The sequence below is a fragment of the Ranitomeya variabilis genome, chromosome 4 (genome assembly GCF_051348905.1).
Source record: "Ranitomeya variabilis isolate aRanVar5 chromosome 4, aRanVar5.hap1, whole genome shotgun sequence".
Lineage (NCBI taxonomy): Eukaryota > Metazoa > Chordata > Amphibia > Anura > Dendrobatidae > Ranitomeya > Ranitomeya variabilis.
This window is the reverse complement of record NC_135235.1, coordinates 555,595,604-555,620,880: the sequence shown is the minus strand read 5'-3', so window position 1 is coordinate 555,620,880 and position 25,277 is coordinate 555,595,604. Positions and strand designations below refer to the sequence as shown.

At 44.9% G+C, this 25,277-nt stretch overlaps 1 long non-coding RNA gene across 1 annotated transcript in view; it reads right to left on the bottom strand.

Annotated features, from left to right (window-relative positions):
* LOC143769158 (uncharacterized) overlaps nucleotides 1-24,158 on the bottom strand; it is a 217,830-nt gene extending 193,672 nt beyond the window's left edge. Inside the window, exons 1-2 of the long non-coding RNA XR_013214235.1 lie at nucleotides 24,088-24,158; nucleotides 3,434-3,551 (exon numbers count right to left, since the gene is read on the bottom strand). This is a non-coding gene — a long non-coding RNA (uncharacterized LOC143769158). The remainder of the gene's footprint in view (nucleotides 1-3,433; nucleotides 3,552-24,087) is intronic.
* Nucleotides 24,159-25,277: the final 1,119 nt, after the last annotated feature.

Sequence of the window (25,277 nt, the reverse complement as noted above, 5' to 3'; positions counted from 1 at the left end):
AGGACTTATAATAAATGGAGGGGCACAGGACAGGGACTAAGGCTATGTGCACACGTTCAGGATTTGCAGGAGAAAATTCTGCTGCATTTCCTAATGTGTTGGCAGGAAGTACACTGCATAAAACACATTAATTTTTTTTGCAACCTTTTTGCCATGCCTTTGTTACTTATTTTCCCCCACTCATTAGTATTGATAAAACATTGCAAGAATTGACATTATGCAGATTTTAATCTGCTGCAAATCTGCAAGGAAAAAATAAGCACCGTGTGCATGAGACTTCAGCGATCTCATTTACTTCACTTGTACTGTAAAACCTTGCATATTTTCCGTGTGCACATAGCCTTACAGATAATTGGGGAGAGTCACAGACTGAATAATTTATATTATTGGGAGGCAGAGATTATAGTTGAAGGGGGACAAAGTGCTACTTATCACTTTATATTTTTAATGGTGGGGTACATATCTATATTCAGAGGGGAGGCACAAGAATGTATACAATTTATGTGACCTTGTTATTTTCAGGGTGGCGATGATGATCGTGACAAGACAAGTCATGGTCTGACCAGATAGAGAAGAAACAGCAAAAAATGGCTGGATGTAAATATTATTCTGTATCTGCTCTGTATGAGTTAGAATAATAACATTATCGGTAAAACCCCTTAGGCTAAGTTCACACTGCGTTAGCAGCAGCCCGTTCAGCACATACGCTAACGAGCTGCTGCTAGCGCAAGTGCCGGCGTTTGCATCCCACTAGCGCAGATAGAGCTCTGCTAGCTCTATCTGCGCTAGCAGTGACGGACCCATGTCTCGGGTCCGTCACTCAATGACGGCACATCGCTAGCGCACGCCCATTGTGGGCGTGCGCTAGCAATGCGTCCGCCATTGCATTCAATGGCGGCGTTAACGGACTACGTTACACCGCGTTATGCCGCGGTGTAACGTGGTCCGTTAAACGGGTCACCCTAACGCAGTGTGAACCCAGCCTTACTCTACATTCTCACATTTATGTGAAATGTCCGTGTGCTTCCACATTTTCTTATTGGATGGCACATCGACTTGTAGAGTATTATAGGTCCATTCACACATCCACGAAAAACATGGATCTGAGAATGAGATCCATGAGGGTCAGAGAATGTCCTGTTCTGATCCGACTTTGAGGATCAGAATAGAACATGCTCAATGCATCTGTAAAAGTGGGCAGCACACCGACACTGCACATGGATACAGGAATGTAGTCTTATGTATAGAACAGTCCCTTAGTATATAGTGTACTCACTTGTTATGTATAGCACAGTCCTTTAGTATATAGTGTACTCATATATAGCATAGTACCTTAGTATATAGTGTACTCAGTTATGAATAGCACAGTCCCTTAGTATATAGTAAACTCATTTATTATGTATAGCGCCGTCATTAGTTACATATTTTCTTCTTTTATTATGTATAGTACATCCCTTATTACCTACCATCCTCTCTAGTTATATATGGTGCTATCCCTTATAATATAGCTTCTTCTGCTTTTATGTACACCACTGTCTCTTACATAGTGTATTCTTGTTATTTGTATTATTCACATGGCCCTCTCTTATTACATAGTCCTCTCTCTTATTAAAATATAAAATGACTGCTGATGGAGGAGCCGGTGACCAGAAGAGCAATCCTTCAGCTTCTCCATTAAAAAAGCAGCTTTCCCATGCTCCTTTAGCCGTCATTGCATTATATATCTAACAAGAGAGAATGGTATGTAATAAAGACAGGGCTCTATATAACCTGCTATGTAAGTGATGGCACTGTGTAATAAGGGATGGCAATATACAAAATAAAGGAGACGATCTAAGATATATTTATTTCTATCTATCTGTAGCTTTGTCGCCATAGAAGGAGGGTGACCCAGACACATTTCTTGCACAGGGGCCTCAAGCTGTCAGTGTCCGCCCCTGTCTTTAGGTTACTCAGCACAAATCTGCTAACAGGTTCCCTTTAAAATATTCAAAGTAAGGGCACCAATTCCAGGTTTGCAGTAGATAATAAAGAAAATGTACACTAGAAATTAGTGATGAGCGAGCGTGCTTGGTTAAGGTATTTTCGCAGCACGCTCATGTCCTAATCAAGTATTGTTGGCATGCTTAAAAAAAATGCTTGAGTGGCCACGGCTGCATGTCTAGCGACTGTTCAACAGCCACAACACATACGAGGATTACCTGTTTGTTAGGCAATCCCTGCATGTGTTGCGGCTCTGAACAGCACACCGAAAATACTTGATTAGGACATGAGCGTGCTCGCTTAACACCTTATCTGAACACGCTCGCTCATCACTTCTAGAAATATTTTGTCTCTGTTAGTAAATTATTAAAATGGGAAAAGTAAGGCGCCAGGTTCGCTCTGAAGTGCCTTCCACCTTTGGAGACATTTTTACATAATTGCATTATAAGAAAACCATTAACAGAATGAGTAAATGAATAAAGAGGCATTAAACAATATAACTGAAGTGCTTCTAATAAATTAGTATTTCCACTTTCTTTTAGCAGGTGCATCTAGAGGCAATGAGTGAGCGGAAACGTTCAATAAACAAGCACCCAGCAAAATTACAGTAGTTTCCTGGATGGTGTAATACATACACATAAATAGTGATATACTCTAATAAAAACATGCAAAGCATCAGGAATCAAGGCGAGGTAAATTAGGAATACGCACTGACTACTTAACACTTGAAAAAAAACTATTCCAGATTGTAGCACAAAGTACATTGTTGTGTTCATTAAAAGGCAAATATTCTCCAGACCTGGAGCAGCAAGTAAATGCCTGCCAACCGTAATATACGGCATCGTATTCTAGGGGGAGAAAAACTATAGAAATGACTTATGGCTCATTATTATGTTTTACATTGTCTCTTGCATAATAACAAGCGCAGGCTTTGTAAACAGTTATTCAGGTTTTACACAGAGTCATTAAATGATGGTAAGTAAATCACACACAGAAAGGAAACATCATAAATATTTTATTAAAAAGGAGTATAAATAGTAAGAAAATGGCAACATCTGTAAGACTGACCTTTACACCATCACATCTGCCCTATAAAATACATGCTATTGCTTACTTCCTAGAGAACATAGGATATAGTGTACACTGAGGGCTCGTTTACACTGGCTGATGGCATCCATTAAACAATCACTGATCTGCTACATGTTTACCAATCAACGGTCATTTATTGTCATGCTTAAAAAGGCTGACCGCAATTTCAATGTGCACAGAACATTCATTAATAGATGGTTCTGTGCAGATGGATCATTATTGTTTCTCAGCAGCATATGTTTACACAAGACAATGTGCTGCCGAGAAGCATAAAAATAATTTCACCTGACAAATTAGCATTTTGCTAGTTTATTAATGCACACAAAAAAATGAAAAGAAAGTCACAATTCTGACTGCATACCTTGAGCAGTATTCAGCAGAGACTTGATAGCAGCTTGCTAGTATCGTGGTATACAGGTGCTCCACCAAAAGAAAACAAGTCTTCGGTACAAGCTTCAGGAAGAAGAAAGGGTGGCACTCTGTACATCAAAAATATTATGTCACAGTTTTAGGTGAATGAAAACTAGGTAAGACAAAGATTAAATCAGCTCACCGTTTAGACATGAGCACATGACTGGTGGGGGTGCATATAGTATAACTGTCTTTCAGGGAGCTGAAGCTGTCCATACACATGGGAAAGGTGTTGGCCAAACCATATTATTATTATTATTATTTATTTATATAGCACCATTGATTCCATGGTGCTGTACATGAGAGAGCTGTTGGCCGAACTATACAAATGAGAAAGATGTTGGATGAACTATACACAGGAAAGAACTGTTGGCCAAAATATACATGAGAGAGCTGTTGGCCAAACCATTAACACGAGAGAGATGTTGGCCAAACCATACAGTACACATGAGAGAGCTGTTGGACAAAATATACATAAGAGAGCTGTTGGAAAAACCATAAACACGAGAGCGATGTTGGCCAAACTATACACGAGAGAGATGTTGGCCAAACCATAAACACAAGAGAGATGTTGGCCAAATCATAAACACAAGAGAGATGTTGGCCAAACCATAAACACAAGAGAGATGTTGGCCAAACCATAAACAACAAAGAGATGTTGGCCAAACTATAAACATGAGAGAGATGTTGGCCAAACTATAAACACGAGAGAGATGTTGGCCAAACAATAAACAACAGAGATGTTGGCCAAACTATACACTAAAGAGCTGTTGGCCAAACCATAACCATTAGAGAGATGTTGGCCAAACCATAAACACAAGAGAGATGTTGGCCAAACCATAAGCACGAGAGAGATGTTGGCCAAACCATAAACACAAGAGAGCTGTTGGCCAAACCATAACCACGAAAGAGATGTTGGCCAAACCATAAACACAAGAGAGATGTTGGCCAAAACATAAACATGAGAGAGATGTTGGCCAAACTATACACGAGAGAGCTGTTGGCCAAACCATAAACACGAGAGAGATGTTGGCCAAACCATAAACATGAGAGAGATGTTGGCCAAACCATGCACACAAGAGAGCTGTTGGCCAAACTATACATATGAGACAGTTAATGGCTAATCCATACACATGAAGGAGCTGTTGGCTAAACACTATACATGCTCTGTGGCCTCCCCTCTAACACTCTCGCACCCCTCCAATCTATTGTAAACTCTGCTGCCCGACTAATCCACCTGTCCCCCCGCTATTCCCCGGCCTCTCCCCTCTGTCAATCCCTTCACTGGCTCCCCATTGCCCAGAGACTCCACTACAAAACCCTAACCATGACGTACAAAGCCATCCACAACCTGTCTCCTCCATACATCTGTGACCTCGTCTCCCGGTACTTACCTACACGCAACCTCAGATCTCCTTCTCTACTCCCCTCTTATCTCCTCTTCCCACAATCGTATACAAGATTTCTCTCGCGTATCACCTCTACTCTGGAACCCTCTACCACAACACATCAGACTCTCGCCTACCATCGAAACCTTCAAAAAGAGCCTCTTCCGACAAGCCTACAACCTGCAGTAACCACCGATCGACCAAACCGCTGCATGACCAGCTCTATCCTCACCTACTGTATTCTCACCCATCCCTTGTAGATTGTGAGCCTTTGCGGGCAGGGTCCTCTCTCCTCCTGTACCAGTTATGACTTGTATGGTTTAAGATTATTGTACTTGTTTTTATTATGTATACCCCTCCTCACATGTAAAGCGCCATGGAATAAATGGCGCTATAGCAATAAATAATAATAATAATAATACATGAGAGAGCTGTTGGCCAAACTATTTACATGAGAGAGCTGTTGACTGAACTGTAAGGACTCTCCCTGCCCAAAGTGTATTTCAGAGACCCCAAACACCCTATACATGTACATCGCTGGGTATGTTCACATAACTCTGATTTAGCTGCTGACACCTTCGGATTGTGTTCTGCCACGAAATGTGAAACACTGAGATCCTTTAACTCCATGATGAAGAAGACACACAGTTTTACAAAAATAATTAAGTTACTACTAAGTCTAGAACATATATACGATGGGTAGCATGAAGCATGCTTAAGTCTTTCATATGTACAGTAAGACAGAGGTTCACATTTGATGGTTGTGGATGGGGGAACATTACTTGTGTAGAATGTTGGAAATGAATAACAGGGCTTCCATCTTCATGGCACAGGGGCACACGGGTCAATATGTTACGATGTGCCAGCTGGCTGTGCCCACAGTGAACTCTGTGAACTGTGTAAGGGAGCTTTCTCAGCTACCACCTTACGTATGTGTCCAAGCCTTGCTGATCCTGTATTTATTCACAAAGACCTCCAAGTCTGGATAACACTGACTTAAGATCCACTTCCAGTGGATCCCCAACGTGACTGCTATGAACAGAGACTTCCGTCAATTTTACCTGTTTCATTGAAACATTCTACCTTGTAGGTCTGCTCTTCACACACACCCAATGATGATCAGAACTGATTGAGCGTGTCCTTTCTTCTCTGTATCTCAATCAAGGCTAACTATAAAAGCAGGAATTAATTCCTAGTACCCATTTACTCCTCCCCAACTATGGGCTGGCCCTACAGTTAACCCTGTTACCCTAACTAACAGGGAACTGTATTCTACATAAGGATAAAACACAATAATACACAGGTCACATTAGATAGGCTACGTTTACATTTGCGTTGTGCGGTGCAGCGTCGGCGACGCAACACACAACGCAAATGTAAAACTGCATCATGCTGCGTCCTCTGCGCCCTGACGCATGCACCACAAAACGCAAGTGCAACGCATGTCCATGCGCCCCCCATGTTAAATATAGGGGCGCGTGATGCATGCGTCGCCGCGGCTGCGCCTGACGCAACGCTAATGTGAACGTAGCCATATTATGACAGGGCTCTTCAGAGAGGGTGTTCAGTAGTGATGAGCGAGCATGCTTGTAATGCTCGATACTTGCCCGAGCATCGCAGTGCTTGCGATGCTTGGCGAGCGCTGAGCATTTCCGGGGTTGCTCGGAGGGAGTTTGGTTCCCCGCCCTGCATGTTTGGCACTCTTTAGAGCGCCAACCAACATGCAGGGATTGTCTGCCATGCACTGTAATGCCGCAGCCATGTTGGTTGTGTCATTACAGTGATTGGCTGGCCGCACAGTGTCATCAGGTCTATATCAGACCTGGCGCCGCCCTGCTCCTCACACTCAGCTCCGGAATCACCAGTGCAGGGAGAGGTGCTGCTGAGCTAGGGACAGAATCAGTGGGGTATCAGTTAGTGTGGGTATACCATTGTAGAATCCACAAATCCAGCTAAACCAACAGTCCTTCTAAGGACTAATTATGGGGTATATAGATATCAGTGATAGGTAGGCAGGCAGTGTATGTGGCTATATATATCAGTGCTAGGCATGCAGGCAGTGTATGTGTGTATATAGATATCAGTGCTAGGCAGGCAGACATTGTATGTGGCATAATTTATTGCATACAGCAAGAGGGTCCATTCTATTACTGTCTGCTGCTGTTGCCTATTACATATATTGACCGTATATACATAGCCCCAGGTATCAGTGGCCAGGAATATTTTTTTTTTTGCCTCTTAATCCTGATTATTTTATTTAAAAGCAATCCAGAGCACATGTTTTTTTTCTCCATTTGCTTGTTGGCTCTGCAGAATACAGCCAGATCCTTTCCATAGTAAAGTATTAAAATACAGCTATTTTAAACAGGGGTTTGGCAGTCACAGCGATCACATCTGAGTGCACATAACATTCTGCCATTTTTGTGGTACTGTAAAAAAAAATTTGGAGTGTCAAGTTCTTGACACCAGTTTGCTTAAAAAAAATTACCTACAGGGCAGATATTTTACACTGTGTTTTGTCTGCCACACAGATCGCCTATCATTGTTCTCAAAATTGTGCCATTTCAGGGCTCCATTGCAATTATTTTGTTGTGTGTTAGTCTAGTTATTGACATTTTGCTGCCAAAAAAAAAAAAGTACAGATGTTGCAAAGTGGAGAATCTATGTCACACGCCTCACCTATCTGTGGGCTAAAAATTGGGGCATTTTTTGTGCTCCATTAAACTGTTTTTGCTGAGTCTTAGCCTACTTGTTGACACAATTTTGTTGTTTAAAAAAAAAAGGCCAGATAATTTAAAGTGGGGTATCTCCCTCCGTCACATGCCTCATCTATCTGTGGGCTACAAATTGTGGCATTTGAGGCCTACATTTAAGTTTTTTGCTGTGTCTTACCCTAGTTATTGACACTATTTTGCTGTAAAAAATAAAAATACAGGCCACGTATTTTACAGTGTGGTATCTCCGTCACACTCCTCACCTATCTGTGGGCTACAAATTGTGGCATTTGAGGCCTACATTTAAGTTTTTTGCTGTGTCTTAGCCTTCTTATTGACACAAGTTTGCAGTTTTTTTAAAAAATACAGGGCAGATGTTTGAAAGTGGAGTATCTCCGTCACACGCTTCACCTATCTGTGGGCTAAAAATTGGGGCATTTTTTGTGCTCCAGTGAACTGTTTTTGCTGTGTCTTAGGCCGGTTTCACACGTCAGTGATTCCGGTACGTGAGGTGTCAGTTTCCTCACGTACCGGAGCCACTGACACACGTAGACACATTGAAATCAATGCATCTGTGCAGATGTCATTGATTTTTTGCGGACCGTGTCTCCGTGTGCCAAACACGGAGACATGTCAGTGTTCGTGGGAGCGCACGGATTACACGGACCCATTAAAGTCAATTTACACGTTGTCTGTGTGCAGTCCGTGTGCTGTGCAGGAGACAGCGCTACAGTAAGCGCTGTCCTCCCCACATGGTGCTGAACCCGCCATTCATATCTTCTCTGCAGCAGCGTTTGCTGTAGAGAAGATATGAATAATCCTTTTTTTTTTTTTGTTTCTCGTGTTTAACATAAAGATCCATGTCCCCACCCCCTGTGCGCCTGCCTGCTGTTATTAAAATACTCACCCGCCTCCCTTGCAGTGTCCTGTCCTGGCAGCAGCTTCTCCTGTATGCGGTCACGTGGGGCCGCCGATTACAGAAATGAATATACGGCTCAACCCCTATGGGAGGTGGAGCCGCATATTCATGACTGTAATCGGCGGCCCCACGTGACCGCTCATACAGTAGAAGGTGCGGCCAGGACAGGAAGCAGCGCCAGCGAGGGAGCCGGGTGAGTATTTTAATAACAGCGGGCGGGCGCACAGGGGGTGGGAGGGGGGTGGGGACAGGGATCTTTATGTTAAACACGAGAAACAAACAAAAAAAAGGATTATTCATATCTTCTCTACAGCAAACGCTGCTGCAGAGAAGATATGAATGGCGGCTTCAGCACCACATGTGGGGGACAGCGCTTATCTCTAGCGCTGTCTCCTGCACGGTGCGTGTGGTACCCAGTCGGCACACGTGTGCCGCACGTGTGCCACACTGATGTGCCACAGAAATGCACGGGCACACGGACACGGATAATTCCGGTACCGATTTTTCCGGTACCAGAATTATCTGGACGGGTGGGACAGGCCTTAGACTACTTATTTACACTATTTTGCTGTTTAATAAAAAAAAATCAAGGCCAGATAATTTACAGTGGGGTATCTCTGTCACACGCCTCATCTATCTGTGGTCTAAAAATTGTGGCATTTGAGGTCTCCATTGAACTGTTTTTGCTGTGTTTTAGTCTAGTTATTGACACCAGTTTGAAGAAAAAAATTGCTACCTACAGGCCAGATATTTTAAACTGTGGTTTTCCCACACACGGATCACATCTAATTTAGCTCCAAAGTCAGGTATTTTTAGTGAACGTGGAAAATATTGTAGTACATTTAAAATGGGCAAGGTGCGTGGCAAGGGACGGGGAAGTGGACGTGATGATGCATGCAGAGGGTGAGACCGAGGCCATGGGCAAGCTGAAATTGTGCCACAACAAACACCCACATCTTCTCGCTCGACATTCCTGTCACAATTACTAGGGGACTGAAGCATCACACCACACAGCACACCACAGAGCAGTGTCAAAAGGTTGTTGGTTGGATAGCGGATAATACTTCCAGTCACTTTGCCACCACCACCACTCTGTCTTCCACATGGTCAAGTCTGAGTAGCCGTGAGTGTGGACCACATATTCCTCACCCTGATCCTCCTTCCTCCCACAATGCCAAGTGCCCAGGGGCAATTGATCCCACACTTGGACACTCCAAAGAGCTGTTCACTTTTCCATTTATAGATTCAGGCCTCTCACCCGGTCCACTTGAAGCGGGGCAAGAGGAGATCGCATGTAGTGATGCCCAAATATTTGAGCAGCCAGGGTCACACGAAGGCGACAGTGGGACAGTGTCACAAGAGGTGGACGATGATGAGACACAATTGCCAGAAAGTCAGGAGGAGATCAAGGGTGCTGAAGTGGAAGACAAGGTGGTGGATGATATAGTAACTGACCCAACCAGGCAGGAGGACATGCAGAGCGAGGACAGCAGCACACAGGGGGAGGTAGGCATAGCACCCAACAGGCAGGAAGAAGCAGTGTGGTGGCCGCAGAAAGAAGGCAGGCAACCGTTACCTGTAACACTAATCCGACAGAAGTTGGCAGTACAACAGTTAGGTCTTCCCGAGTCTGGTCATTTTTTAAGGATTGTGCCGATAACCCCCAACAGGCCATTTGCACCACCTGCCATTCCCACATCAGGGTTAGCATAACAACCAGCCTGACCTCCAGCAGCATGATCAGGCACATGGCAGCAAAGCACCCAACTTTGTGGGCTGAACCCAAGGGTCCAGGAACAGTGCCTGCCGGTGACACCACTGCTTCTTCCACTGTTGTGCATGCAAGCCAATCCCCTGTCTACGGTGCATGCGAAGATGCCTGGTGCCCTGCAGCTGTAGTTGCACACACTCAACTAGCACCATCATCAAGCACGTCCACATCCGCGTTCAGTTGTCTGTACCCTAGTCCATGGAATGCAAGCGCAAATACGCTGCTAACGCCCACCAGGCCACACTACTAAATTCACTCATTTCTCATCTGCTTGTGCTCGAAATGTTGCCTTTTAGGCTCATGGAGATGGAACCTTTCCGCAACCTGATGGCGGCAGCCGTCCCAAGGTACTCAGTCCCCAGCCGCCACTATTTCTCCCAGTGTGCCTTCCCTGCTTTATACAAGCACGCGCCCCACAACATTAGCCATGCCCTCAACAATGCTGTTACTGGTAAATTCCACCTAACTACGGACATGTGGACAAGTGTTTCTGGGCAGGGACGGTACATCTCGCTGACTGCACACTGGGTTAACATAGTGGAAGCCAGGACCCAGTCAGACCTTGAGATGGAACACATCCTCCCGACGCTGAGGATTGCGGGCCCTACGTCAATTAGGGTTGCTCTCACAGTGTACAGCTCCTGCACCTCCTCCTCTTCACCCTCCATCTCCGCAATGACCACATCAGTCACAAGCTGGAAGCACTGCAGCACTGCCTCAGCCAATCGGCAACAGGCTGTGCTGAAGCTAATATACTTAGGTGACAAACCGCACAATGCTGAAGAGTTGTGGACAGCTCTGAAAGAGCAGGCAGATCTGTGGTTGACACCACTGAACCTCCAGCCAGGCATGGTCATGTGTAACAATGGCCGCAATCTGGTGGTGGCTCTAAGTCTAGGCAAGCTCACACACGTACCATCGACGACACTACAAGCACAACTGTCATACCATCTGTTCAGCGTGGATAGCCTGAGGACAGGGAGGAGGAGGAGGAAGAGGAAGACAGCATGGTCAGTCGTCCTCTTGGTGAGTACACGGAAGTCTTGCCTGTTAGCAATCTGGCACATGTGGCTGAGTTTCTATTATGCTGCCTTTCCCGTGACCCTCGCGCTTTCAAAATTTTGGGTGACAGTCATTACTGGTTGGTGACATTTCTAGTCCCATGCTACAAGGAGAACTTTCTATCAGAGACAGACAGGTGTACTAAAATGGTGCAGTACCAGAGGGACCTTGTTGTGGAATTATTTAAAAAATTCCCATCTGAAAATGCTGGCGGCAGGGGTCACAGTTCGTTGGACAACCAAGGAGTACAGGCGAGAGAGACACAACTCCAATCCAGCAGAGGCAGGGGAACATTAGTAAAGTTCTTGGAGAGTTTTCTCAGACCCTTCCATCGCACAGGCCCTGAGGTGCGAGGTACTCTCACAAGAAGTGCGAAGTTTTGGAAGATGCTGAGGGAGTACCTTGATGACCGTACCAACATTTGCCATGATTCCTCAGTGCCTTATAAATATTGGGTATTCAAGCTGGACACATGGCATGGACTGGCTTTTTACACCTTGGAGGTCCTGGCCTGCCCTGCCGCTAGCGTTTTGTCAGAGCAGGTATTTAGTGCCGCTGGTGGAATTATAGCTGATAAGCGCATCCGCCTGTAAACTGAAAATGCTGACAGGCTGACTCATATAAAATTGAACAAAGGCTGGATTGGGCCAGACTTCTCTACACCACAGAAAGATTGCAACAAAATATTGGTAACTCTATTACCATGCACCTCTTCACACCCACACATGGGTATATGCTTCATGATTTTGCCTATTTGCTGTTGTCGTCCTCCTCCTTCTCCTCATCCTCATCATCCACCACCACTATATCACCATGGTGACCGTGGTCCGTGATGGAACAGCCACATTATTGTGTCAAAGGGTGTTTTTGATGCCCGTAAAAAATTTTTTTACACATTATGTTGATGTGTACCCCCCAGGGGAAAATGTTTGTCAGTGCATGGGCATTACAAGTATAGGAGACCCGCTCCTTTAAATTGGGAAAATAATTTTTAGGAGGCCATCCTCCACGTCTCTTCAGACACCACCACTAGATCACCAGGATGAACGTGTTCGGTGATGCAACAGCCACGTTATTGTGTTAAAGGGTGTTTATGATGCCCGTAAAAAAAGTTTGCACCTTATGTTGATCTGTACCCCCAGGGGCAATTTTTTTATGAGGCCCTCCTCCATGTTTCTTGCAAGGAGGATTGGGATGCGTGCAAATAATGGGGCAGGCCTTGCATTCACTGCATAGCCAAACAGTATGGGAGACCCAGTTCCTAATAGTGGAACTGTAGGGGTTTGTTCAGCTGCTTTAACAATGCAATTCTCCACTTTTGGGTCTTCATCCTCAACACTTCAATTCTCCAGTGCAGATTCTTCAAGCTTAACACTGCAATTCACTGCATAGTCAAACAGTATGGGAGTACCAACTTCCTAATAATGAGAACTTTGGTTTCATGTGGCCATCCACTATGTTGAAACAATACAAAAATTGAGCTTCACTTGAGTTGGTACACATGCAGCTCATAAGCGCATGTTCACATTGGCCATAAAACATATAAAACCTTCAAGAGTAAAAATTAGCAAAAACGCTGCTGTAACTAAGTAAATAAAAAGAAAAAAGTGCATTTAAATAACACAGAGTTTTTAGTAATACTGTTTTTGATCAAAAATAGCATAAAAGCCATCGCAGCACGACAAGGTAACTCTGATCGGGACTGTCCTGCCCTGTATAATATTAAAACCTTACCATGTGTCAATGTTGACCTCAGTGTGAATAAGGACAGACAAATGGACTGGGCCCAAAAAGTGAAACACCAGTCTGGGGAAGACTTATATACAATCTCTAGCTCGGAAACAGGGAGGACACACCCCGGCTTGCACAGAATGCAATAATACAAAGAAAAAACACAAAAATTGAGCTTCACTTGAGTTGGTACACATGCAGCTCATAAGCGCATGTTCGCATTGGCCATAAAACATATAAAGCATTCAAGAGAAAAAATGAGCAAAAACCCTGCTGTAACTAAGTAAATAAAAAGCAAAAAATGCATTTAAATAACAATGAGTTTTTAGTAATACTGTTATTGATCAAAAATAGCATAAAAGCCATTCCACATGACACAAGGTAAGGTTTTAATATTTGACAGTGTAGGACAGTCCCAATCAAAGTTACCTTGTCGTGGTGGGATGGCTTTTATGCTATTTTTCAAAAACAGTATTATTAAAAACTCTGTGTTAGTTAAATGCACTTTTTGCTTTTTATTTACTCAGCTACAGCAGGGTTTTTGCTCACTTTCTCTCTTGAATGTTTTACATCCACTAGGACGTCAGTTTTGGGGGTTATTGGGGTGCGTCCAAATTTGGAGCAGGCCTTGCATTCACATCATGGGCAAACTGCATAGGAATAGAGAAACCATAATAATGAGAAATTTGGTTTCATGTGGCCATCCACCACGTCTGTTCAAAATGTTTTTGGGGTGCGTGTAAATTTGGGGCAGGCCAGGCCTTTCATTCAATGCAAAGGCAATCAGTAGGCCATACCAAATAAATAATAATGGGAACTTTGGTTTCAAGTGGCCATCCACCATGTCTGTTCAAACTGTTTTTGGCGTGCGTTAAACTTTGGGGGAGGCCAGGCCTTGCATTCAATGCATAGGCAAACAGTACGGCAGTACCAAATAAATAATAATGGGAACTTTGGTTTCATGTGGCCAGGACGTCGGTTCAAAGGGTTATTGGGGTGCGCGTAACTTTCGGGCAGGGCAGGCCTTGCATTAAATGCATATTCAAACAGTATGGGAGCACCAAATTTGTAATGGGAACTTTGGTTTCATGGGGCCTGCCAGGATATCTGTTTTTGGGTTATTGGGGTGCATCCAAATTTGGGGCAGGACTTGCATTCAATGCATAGGCAATAACAGTATAAGGCTAGGTTCACATTGCGTTAACAGCAGCCCGTTCAACACATGCGTTAACGGGCTGCTGTCTTCGCAAGTGCCGATATGTCATATCGCTAGCGCAGATAGAGCTAGCAGGTGCTCTATCTGCGCTAGTAGTGACGGACCCGGGTCCGTCACTCAATGACGGCACATCGCTAGCGCACTCCCATTTTGGGCATGCACTAGCGATGCGCCTGAAATAGAGCTAAATTTAACAGAGTTAACGGACTGTGTTACACTGCGTTATGCCGCGGTGTAACGCAGTCCGTCTAGCTGACTGCTAAAACGCAATCTGAACCCAGCCTAAGGGACCCACTGTTTAATAATGGGAACAACAAAGCATAGCCGGCTGATGGCTCTCTAAGAATAGTGAGGAACAACTGCTGTCCCTTTAAGAATATTAAAGTCCGCTTGATGGCCCTCCCCCTTTAACAGTCCCTCCTTCATAAATGAAATAGAATGTGCCTGATGATGTGTCACATACCACATGGACAGCTAAGGTTGTAAAATGTTAAAGTGACATTTCCCAGTGAATGTATTTGTATTGGTTGAAAGCAATGCTAAAGTTGAAAAACGCATCAAAAACGCTACGTCTGAACATAGCCCAAGTGGTTGAGGAACATTTATTTTTCCGGTAATTTATTTTGACTTACATACAAATCATTACCCTGGCAAGGATGTTCCTTAATATATTTCCCAGAAAAATCCATTTTGGTTTTGTTTGTATGTATTATTGTGCGCCTGGAAAAGTGGCGTAAGACTGACAACATTGTTCACAGCGGTGACCTGGGAGTCAGAAATGCTTCCAGAGGTCTTCCCCATGGTGTTCTCATGTCTTTTGAGCACTGTTCCCATCAATTCCGATGTTTTTAGACTCTAAAGTGCTCTGGCTTCCCATAGACTTACATTAGTATTCCAATTTGCTCGACCCGAGCAATGAGCACCCGAGCATTTTAATGCTCGCCCATCACTAGTGTTCAGTCATCTTCTCCACCTTTACAGAACCATACACAAGATGGCTTAGCCAAGCATTGCTGTGTTGTTAAATGGGCAAAAAGGAGAACGTTGTGTCTGACAGCAGCTTATCTTCACTCAAATTAAAAAGATTGGTTGTTGAAATTCTATCTGCCCGATCTCTCACTTCCCTGAGAGATGGAAGTCTGGACTTCCCTATAAACCTCAAATGGTTGGACAGTGATAAATAGGGGCCGTAAATTACAGAAAAAAAAACAAAGAACAACCAAAACATAAGTCTGTCAAGTTCCTATCTTGCATTTTTTGCCTTTTTTTTTCTTGCTGTGTCAAAATGTGATATGCGATGCTGTTATATTACAGGTTTTTTTTTTCATTTCTGTCAATATTTGTCCATGATGTTTAACAATTACCTTTATCAGGGAGTACAGTGACATTGAAAATTACATTTCTGACCTGTGATTCAAGAATAAATCCAATACTTGAATAATTCTATGTAAAAGTGTTTATTATCCAACCACAGGGCCCAGGGGCAGCATAAACAGAGTATTTATCTATGCTCTGCCAATGGCGTAGTCAAGACAAGCTTTTATTAAAAAATGCCTGTGACAGAATAAGATGTGCAGAATACGAATTCTGATTTTCCATTGCCTAATTTTCCATTACCAAGCTTCAGTGCAGCCGCTCTGTCGCCCTCAGCATAGGTTGCATATTCTGTTTTGAAATTATAACCTAAAAATGTACAGAAGACTTGGGCAAATGTAAGGAATGAAGAAAGCTAATAATTAATCCAAGTATAGACTAGTACATGCTAAATATGAACATCATCAAAAGACAGAAACAGGAGGGTTAAACATTCCACAGTGTCTTAACCCCTTAGTGACAGAGCCAAATTTTTTAATTCTGACGAGTGTCACTTTATGTGGTAATAACTCTGCAATGCTTCAACATATCCCAGTGATTTTGAGATTGTTTTTTCGTGACACATTATACTTTATGATAATGGTAAATTTAGGTCAATATGTTTTGTGCTTATTTATAAAAAATATTAAAAATTTGAGAAAAATGTAAAAAAATTAGCAATTTTCTAAATTTGAATGATTATCCCTTTAATCCAGATGGTCATACCACAGCAAACCATTAATAAATAATATTTCCCACATGTCTGCTTTACATCAGCACCATTTGTAAAATGTTATTTTATTTTGTTAGCATTTTAGGAGGTTTAAAAATTTAGCAGCAATTTTTCAGTTTTTCAAGGAAATTCACAAAATTTATTTTTTTAGGGACTTATCCATGTTTGAAGTGACTTTAGGGGTCCTATATATTGGGAAACCCCCAAACGTGATACCATTTTAAAAACAGCACCCCCTGACATATTGAAAACTGATGTCAGGTAGTTTATTAACCTTTCAGGTGATTTTCAGGAATTAATGCAAAGTGGTATGACAGAAATGAAAGTGTGCATTTTTACCACCTAAATGCCTCTAACTTCTGAACAGATTACTACAACCGTCAGACTCTAAGGCCGCTATTTGGTCATGAACTGCCATGGCAAACATCAGGACCATACAATGATGATCTGAGGGCAACAGTTTGGATAAAGAGGCAGCCCCCACACTCTGTTAACCATTTATAATGATGTAGTCACTATTGAAAGCAGCATCTAAGGGGTTAAACAGATTTGGAAGGTGCAAATACTGATCATGGCTTATACAGCAAGTTGTCAGCTATAGTGTACAGAAGACAGCTGCTGGATTGTCATCTGTATGGGGAGGCTATTCTCTTATATCTCAGGCAGCGTCGGACTGGAGTACCTTGGGCCCTCCAGAGAAAAATCATTCTTGGGGCCCATCATGCAGTTTAAAAATAACACACAGGATAGATTCTATATACCAGAGGTGTCAAACTGCATTCCTCAAGGGCCGCAAACAGGTCATGTTTTCAGGATTTCCTTGTATTGCACAGGTGATAATTTAATCACCTGCACATAATGATTCCAGCACCTTGTGGAATGCTAAGGAAATCCTGAAAACATGACCAGTTTGCGGCCCTCGAGGAATGCAGTTTGACACCCCTGCTATATACCACACCACACAAGAGAGCTGACAGATCCTCTAAATACTACACCACACAGGAGAACTGACAGATCCTCTATATACTACACCACACAGGAGAACTGACAGATCCTCTATATACTACACCACACAGGAGAGCTGACAGATCCTCTATATACTACACCACACAGGAGAGCTGACAGATCGTCTATATACTACACCACACAAGAGAGCTGACAGATCCTCTATATACTACACCACACAGGAGAGCCGACAGATCCTCTATATACTACACCACAAGGGAGAGCTGACAGATCCTCTATATACTACACCACACGGGAGAGCTGACAGATCCTCTATATACTACACCACACAGGAGAGCTGACAGATCCTCTATATACTACACCACACAGGAGAGCTGACAGATCGTCTATATACTACACCACACAAGAGAGCTGACAGATCCTCTATATACTACACCACACAGGAGAGCTGACAGATCCTCTATATACTGCACCACACAGGAGAACTGACAGATCCTCTATATACTACACCACACAGGAGAGCTGACAGATCCTCTATATACTACACCACACAGGAGACCTGACAGATCCTCTATATACTACACCACACTGGAGAGCTGACAGATCCTCTATATACCACACCATACGGGAGAGATGACAGATCCTCTATATACTACACCACACAGGACAGCAGACAGATCCTCTATATACTACACCACACAAGAGAGCTGACAGATCCTCTATATACTACACCACACAAGAGAGCTGACAGATTCTCTATATACTACACCACACAGGAGAGCTAACAGATCCTCTATATACTACACCACATAGGAGAGCTGACAGATCCTCTATATATTACACCACACAGGAGAGCTGACAGATCCTCTATATACTACACCACACAGGAGAGCTGACAGATCCTCTATATACTACGCCACACAGGAGAGCTGACAGATCCTCTATATACTACACCACACAGGAGAGCTGACAGATCCTCTATATACTACACCACTCAGGAGAGCTGACAGATCCTCTATATACTACACCACACAGGAGAGCTGACAGATCCTCTATATAATACACCACACAGGAAAGCTGACAGATCCTCTATATACTACACCACACAGGAGAGCTGACAGATCCTCTATATATTACACCACACAAGAGAGCTGACAGATCCTCTATATACTACACCACACAGGAGAGCTGACAGATCCTCTATATACTACACCACACAGGACAGCTGACAGATCCTCTATATACTACACCACACAGGAGAGCTGACAGATCCTCTATATACTACACCACTCAGGAGAGCTGACAGATCCTCTATATACTACACCACACAGGAGAGCTGACAGATCCTCTATATAATACACCACACAGGAAAGCTGACAGATCCTCTATATACTACACCACACAGGAGAGCTGACAGATCCTCTATATATTACACCACACAAGAGAGCTGACAGATCCTCTATATACTACACCACACAGGAGAGCTGACAGATCCTCTATATACTACACCACACAGGACAGCTGACAGATCCTCTATATACTACACCACACAGGAGAGCTGACAGATCCTCTATATACTACACCACACAGGAGAGCTGACAGATCCTCCATATACTACACCACACAGGAGAGCTGACAGATCCTCTATATACTACACCACACAGGAGAGCTGACAGATCCTCTATATACTGCACCACACAGGAGAGCTGACAGATCCTCTATATACTACACCACACAAGAGAGCTGACAGATCCTCTATATACTACACCACACAAGAGAGCTGACAGATCCTCTAAATACTACACCACACAGGAGAACTGACAGATCCTCTATATACTACACCACACAGGAGAACTGACAGATCCTCTATATACTACACCACACAGGAGAGCTGACAGATCCTCTATATACTACACCACACAGGAGAGCTGACAGATCCTCTATATACTACACCACACAGGAGAGCTGACAGATCCTCCATATACTACACCACACAGGAGAGCTGACAGATCCTCTATATACTACACCACACAGGAGAGCTGACAGATCCTCTATATACTGCACCACACAGAAGAGCTGACAGATCCTCTATATACTACACCACACTGGAGAGCTGACAGATCCTCTATATACCACACCATATGGGAGAGATGACAGATTCTCTATATACTACACCACACGGGAGAGCTGACAGATCCTCTATATAGTACCCCACACAAGAGAGCTGACAGATCCTCTATATACTACACACACAAGAGAGCTGACAGATTCTCTATATACTACACTACACAGGAGAGCTAACAGATCCTCTATATACTACACCACATAGGAGAGCTGACAGATCCTCTATATATTACACCACACAGGAGAGCTGACAGATCCTCTATATACTACACCACACAGGAGAGCTGACAGATCCTCTATATACTACGCCACACAGGAGAGCTGACAGATCCTCTATATACTACACCACACAGGAGAGCTGACAGATCCTCTATATACTACACCACTCAGGAGAGCTGACAGATCCTCTATATACTACACCACACAGGAGAGCTGACAGATCCTCTATATACTACACCACACAGGAGAGCTGACAGATCCTCTATATAATACACCACACAGGAAAGCTGACAGATCCTCTATATACTACACCACACAGGAGAGCTGACAGATCCTCTATATATTACACCACACAAGAGAGCTGACAGATCCTCTATATACTACACCACACAGGAGAGCTGACAGATCCTCTATATACTACACCACACAGGACAGCTGACAGATCCTCTATATACTACACCACACAGGAGAGCTGACAGATCCTCTATATACACCACACAGGAGAGCTGACAGATCCTCCATATACTACACCACACAGGAGAGCTGACAGATCCTCTATATACTACACCACACAGGAGAGCTGACAGATCCTCTATATACTGCACCACACAGGAGAGCTGACAGATCCTCTATATACTACACCACACTGGAGAGCTGACAGATCCTCTATATACCACACCATACGGGAGAGATGACAGATTCTCTATATACTACACCACACGGGAGAGCTGACAGATCCTCTATATAGTACCCCACACAAGAGAGCTGACAGATCCTCTATATACTACACACACAAGAGAGCTGACAGATTCTCTATATACTACACCACACAGGAGAGCTAACAGATCCTCTATATACTACACCACATAGGAGAGCTGACAGATCCTCTATATATTACACCACACAGGAGAGCTGACAGATCCTCTATATACTACACCACACAGGAGAGCTGACAGATCCTCTATATACTACACCACACAGGAGAGCTGACAGATCCTCTATATACTACACCACACAGGAGAGCTGACAGATCCTCTATATACTACACCACACAGGAGAGCTGACGGATCCTCTATATACTACACCACACAGGAGAGCTGACAGATCCTCTATATAATACACCACACAGGAGAGCTGACAGATCCTCTATATACTACACCACACAGGAGAGCTGACAGATCCTCTATATATTACACCACACAGGAGAGCCGACAGATCCTCTATATACTGCACCACAGGGGACAGATCCTCTATAAACTACATTAAACACGAGAACAGTAATGTAGGTCCACTATGTGTAGTAAAATACTTACCGGAGGCCATATTCCACTGCAATGAAGAAGACAGAAGCAACGACACAGCGGCAGAAGACGGCGACTGCTGCGCATTTTATTACACATAGGGAAGCTGTATGATAGAAAAAAAAAAGGACATTTGGCGTTCTTGAGTTGTTTCCGTTTACGGTGTTTACTGATCGGGTTGTTTTTATAGTTTGATAGATCGGACTTTTCTGAACCCAGCAATACCAAATATGTGTTGTTTTTTATTTTTTAAATATATTTTTCAACTAAATGGTGGCCCGATTTTAACACATCGGGTATTCTAGAATATGCATGTCCACATAGTATATTGCCCAGCCACATAGTATATTGCCCAGCCACGTAGTATATTGCCCAGCCACGTAGTATATTGCCCAGCCACGTAGTATATTGCCCAGCCACGTAGTATATTGCCCAGCAACATAGTATATTGCCCAGCCACGTAGTATATTGCCCAGCCACGTAGTATATTGCACAGTGACGTAGTATACAGCACAGAGCCACGTAGTATACAGACTTAAAATAAAAAATAAACATATACTCACCTTCCGAAGGCCCTTTGAAGTCCTGGCCCTGTGTGCGGTGCTGTGTTCCGGTCCCAGGGTTGGTATGAGCGCAGGACCTGTGATGACGTCGCAGTCACATGACCGTGACGTCATGGCAGGTCCTTCTCGCAGGACCTATGATGACATCGCGGAAACATGACCGTGACGTCATGGCAGGTCCTTCTCGCATACCATCCTTGCCACCGGAACCTGCCGCTTGCGTGGAGCGGTCACCGGAGCGTCGCGAGAAGCGGGAAAGGCGGCGGAAGGTGAGTATATAATAATTTTTTATTTTTTTAAATTATTTTTAACATTAGATCTTTTTACTATTGACGCTGCATAGGCAGCATCAATAGTAAAAACTTGGTCACACAGGGTTAATAGCGGCGGTAACGGAGTGAGTTACCTGCGGCATAATGTGGTAAAGTTACCGCTGGCATTAACCATGTGTGAGCGGTGACTGCGGGGACTATGTAGCGGGCGACGGGCACTGACTGCAGGGGAGTAGGGAGGGACTAATCGGACTGTGGCCGTCGCTGATTGGTCGTGGCAGCCATGACAGGCAGCTGGCGAGACCAATCAGCGACTTGGATTCCATGAGAGACAGAGGCCGCGACCAATGAATATCCGTGACAGACAGACAGACGGAATTGACCCTTAGACAATTATATAGTAGATGGGATAAAAAGGGGTGATTTGAACTTTTAGGAATTTTTTTAATATATTTGTTACCTTTCACTGGTACAGTTAGCCCCCTTAGAGGACCTGAAAATGCGATCATCCGATCGCATGTGCTGTTATATACAGTGATGCCACAGCATCACTGCATATAGCAGAAATCACAGTCTCCTTTAAAGCCTGGCCACAGGAAAAAGACCCTGCCCTGGCTGTCATTACAACCCATCGGCGACCACAATCACATCATGGGCGCCAATGTGTGAGAGAATGATGCGCACGCATGTTGGCATGCGTTATATGCTGCTGTCAGAGATTGATGGTGGGATTTAACACGAGCCATACATGTAAGGCAGATGTCGTAAAGGTGTTAATTACCCGAGGACCCCCTTCACCACTGTGTCACCCAATATCCTGTGGGGCCCCTCCCCCACTATTTCACCTCTATTTTCCCGTGTGCCTCTCCCCCACTATTTCACCTCTATTTTCCTGTGGGCCCCCTCCCCTACTGTGTCACCTAATATGCTGTGCGTCCCCTCCCCCACTGTTTCACCTTTATTTTCCTGTAGGCCCCCTCCCCCACTGTTTCAACTTTATTTTCCTATGGGCCCCCTCCCCTACTGTGTCACCCAATATGTCGTGGGCCCCCTCCCCCACTGTTTCACCTCTATTTTCCTGTGGGCCCCCTCCCCCACTGTTTCACCTCTATTTTCCTGTGGGCCCCCTCCCCCACTATGTCACCTCTATTTTCCTGTGGGCCCCCTCCCCCACTGTTTCACCTCTATTTTCCTGTGGGCCCCCTCCCCCACTGTTTCACCTCTATTTTCCTGTGGGCCCCCTCCCCCACTATGTCACCTCTATTTTCCTGTGGGCCCCCTCCCCCACTGTTTCACCTCTATTTTCCTGTGGGCCCCCTCCCCCACTGTTTCACCTCTATTTTCCTGTGGGCCCCCTCCCCCACTGTTTCACCTCTATTTTCCTGTGGGCCTCCTCCCCCACTTGTCACCTCTATTTTCCTGTGGGCCCCCTCCCCCACTGTTTCACCCCTATTTTCCTGTGGGCCCCCTCCCCCACTGTTTCACCTCTATTTTCCTGTGGGCCCCCTCCCCCACTATGTCACCTCTATTTTCCTGTGGGCCCCCTCCCCCACTGTTTCACCTCTATTTTCCTGTGGGCCCCCTCCCCCACTGTTTCACCTCTATTTTCCTGTGGGCCCCCTCCCCCACTATGTCACCTCTATTTTCCTGTGGGCCCCCTCCCCCACTGTTTCACCTCTATTTTCCTGTGGGCCCCCTCCCCCACTATGTCACCTCTATTTTCCTGTGGGCCCCCTCCCCCACTGTTTCACCTCTATTTTCCTGTGGGCCCCCTCCCTCACTGTTTCACCTCTATTTTCCTGTGGGCCCCCTCCCCCACTGTTTCACCTCTATTTTCCTGTGGGCCCCCTCCCCCACTATGTCACCTCTTTTTCCTGTGGGCCCCCTCCCCCACTGTTTCATCTCTATTTTCCTGTGGGCCCCCTCCCCCACTGTTTCACCTCTATTTTCCTGTGGGACCCCTCCCCCACTATGTCACCTCTATTTTCCTGTGGGCCCCCTCCCCCACTGTTTCACCTCTATTTTCCTGTGGGCCCCCTCCCCCACTGTTTCACCTCTATTTTCCTGTGGGCTTACTGAGAGAGGGAAAGGGGAGCCACAGTAAAATAGAGGTGGTTGATACAATAGGGGAGGGGACCCACAAGAAAATTAGAATATCACTGTGGGCCCCCTCCCTTGTGTCACTTTTAGGATGCATAGGACCCCCTCCCCTTCCTGCCTCTGTGGCTGGAGATCTAGTCAGGGTGCAGGCATCATATAGTTATATACTTACAGCAAACACTGACTGCAGCCATCCCTCTGCTCCTCTGCACAATATATCGCCGTGCCGTGTGCTGCTTGGGCAGGACAGCTGACCAATCACAGCACAACTCCTTGCTTGAGCTGTGCTGTGAGCTCACACAAAGAAAGCTAACACTGATTGGCTGAATTGCAGCCAATCAGCATTTACACTGCTGTCCAGGGCATTGTTGAAGAGGAGCAGAGAGATGCAGCACACACAGTCAGGAAACAGGTGACTGCGGGTCAGCTGCTGTATGTGCGTGTGCGTGTCTCCTCTCAGAATCAGCCTCACAGTCAGCTGTTTCTCAGACTGTGCTGGCTGAAGTGAGGGTCCACACGGCAGGGCACGCACACACAGCTCTCCTGGCAGCGTAATGGCAGCGGCAGCAGGTGATGTGAAGGAGCTGCGCCTGCACTTCCCATCACCTGTGCAGTCTGCCAGCCGATGCCGGCTATATAATAAAGTGCGCACTGCTGGGCGCAGCTATAAGCATGCAGGGCAGGCACAAATGAGGGAGGCAGGGGCTGGGGGCGGGGCCCACCGGAGGATTCTCCGGTGTCCCGGTGCCCCAGTCCGACGCTGATCTCAGGTCAGTTAAAAGACATATTGGCGGTCATTAAGGGGTTAAAACACCTTGATCCCTAAAGATAAGATCCTGCGAGCTCATGGCCAATGAACTCACTTCACATATGTGACGTCGGCATGAGCGCCGTGGGAAATTTTCCCACGGTGCTCGCATTGATGTCAGAAAGGTGAAGTGAGTTCATTGGCATTCATTGTTCATTCTCAAGCTGGCGGTGCCCTCAGACTGAGAATAGCAGTTCACACAGAGACACTGAACACACAGTTTCTCTGCTGGATGACAGGCTGCATGGTCGCACCTTGCTACCTGCCATCTAGATGTAGCAGAGCTGGACATGTCATGGGACAAATGGATTAAAAGCATCTCTGCGGAAATGTAAGAAATACTGTTTGTTTGTTTTTCTACCTCTTTTGCAGATGACGAGGACATCGGGGGAATAGGCAAGGTCACAAGTATGGTTTAATTAAGAATATTAATGGAGTCCGTGTCTTTCTTTCAATTAAAGGACTTTTTTCTAGGTGTCTGTGTTTTCTTACAATGTGACTATGGGGTTAGCAGGGCTGGCAAATTTTAGCCTGGGGGGGCAAACACAAAGCAC